The sequence below is a fragment of the Pygoscelis adeliae genome, unplaced genomic scaffold (assembly GCF_000699105.1).
Source record: "Pygoscelis adeliae isolate BGI_AS28 unplaced genomic scaffold, ASM69910v1 Scaffold4, whole genome shotgun sequence".
Classification (NCBI taxonomy): Eukaryota; Metazoa; Chordata; class Aves; order Sphenisciformes; family Spheniscidae; genus Pygoscelis; species Pygoscelis adeliae.
This window is the reverse complement of record NW_008824986.1, coordinates 12,801,180-12,802,741: the sequence shown is the minus strand read 5'-3', so window position 1 is coordinate 12,802,741 and position 1,562 is coordinate 12,801,180. Positions and strand designations below refer to the sequence as shown.

General features: G+C 44.3%; 1 protein-coding gene across 1 annotated transcript in view; it reads left to right on the top strand.

The window, feature by feature from the left end:
• The window catches only part of GRK5 (G protein-coupled receptor kinase 5), a gene marked incomplete at its 5' end in the record, with an annotated part of 95,214 nt that overhangs the window by 89,878 nt on the left and 3,774 nt on the right, over positions 1–1,562 (top strand). The window lies entirely within an intron of this gene.

The window sequence follows — 1,562 nt, the reverse complement described above, 5'->3', positions numbered from 1 at the left end:
AAGTACGATAGGAAGAACCCCCAGTGGCCTCTTTGAAGAGATTTGTTTCTAGAATAACTTCTCTCTCTTAGAGCTGTCATCACTCTCTGCATGGGTAGCTGCCCTAGGAAGATGTGCTAAGTGGTAGGGCTGGAGTGGGGAGGCTGGGAGGAAGAGGAGAGCTGCTCTGTAGACGTGTGCATGCAGGGTGGGTGGGCCTCCACATAGGTGGTAACGTGGGACTTGATTCATTCCCACTCACTTTACCACAGTCTTCCTGTGTGACACTGGAGGCACCACTTGATCTGTTCATGCCTCAGTTCCCAAACTTCAAACTGGGAACCTTTGTATTCCCTTATCCACTGTAGTAGTGTGAGAATAAGTATGCTCAGGACCAGGTGGTGCTTGGAACAATCAGCAATGAAAGCCACATGTGCGCATACAGATATATAGATATATATACTGAGGTGAAAGCAGAATTACAAAGTCCAAAGCTCTTCGGAACTGAGGAATGGACTGGATCATCATGAAAACAGGCATTTGTTACACAGAGTCTGAAACAGGTTCAGATATCAAGTCTCACCTCAAGCAGAGGAGGTGACCTGGACCTGAGAGAGCATTTTGAACTTGTTAGTGTTCATGGGGTGCAGAACCCAGCACTGAGTCCTTACTCAGGATTACACACCAGTCTTGCACACAGTGAAAATCTTTGTTGCACTGGCAAGAACAAAACTTTTTCCACCCTTTTGTGGTATCGGTCTCTACGCCAGTGCACAGAGTTATCTGATTATTTTCCTCCTGCAGGGCTCTCTTTCTGGCTAGACCCTCTATCCTTAAAGTTCCCATATGGTTCTAAGTAAACACTGCCATTTTAACGTATTAAGGAAAGTAACATCTTGGCAGCTCTCATTCACATTGCTGCAAACTCAACCAAACCAAAGTGGTTTGAACGCTACAAAAGTTTACTTTAGCTGCTCTGGTTTTGCTTTACATTTTACTATGCGGCCTAGTTATTCCTGCCAATTAGCCCATGGTGTTACGACCTGCTTTAGTGGGAAGAAATAGGAGACAAGCTACTATTTCTTTCTGATGTAGAAAATTAGAAAATTCTGGGCTCAAATCTGGGATCCACCAGAGTGTATTAAAAGCTTAACTGTGGCATGTAAGGCCTAGAAGGCACCTCTTATAGACATATTTGCTAAAGCAGAGGCACATAATTTTTTATGGCTATTTATTGGGAACTCAAGAGCTGCCCCTAATTTAATTTATTTTGCACTTCATCCATAGATTTCCAAGTCTTTACTGAAGTCAGCTGAATCACCCAAAGCTATATAGCCAATGGCAGAGGTTGTAATCCAACCCATGTCTCTCCATCCTCTTCTAGACTACTCTGTCTCCACAAAAATGTTGTGGATTGCAGCCATCAGGAATGCAGAGGGATGCAGCCTCCAGCAACTAGGGCTTCCATCAGGAATCAGCTTGATTTGTTTGGTCACACTGCTCAGATTTAGATAAAATACTGCATGGTTGGACCCCTGGGCTGTGCAGTCATGGTACCACGTGTAGACAGTAGGATTCAACAC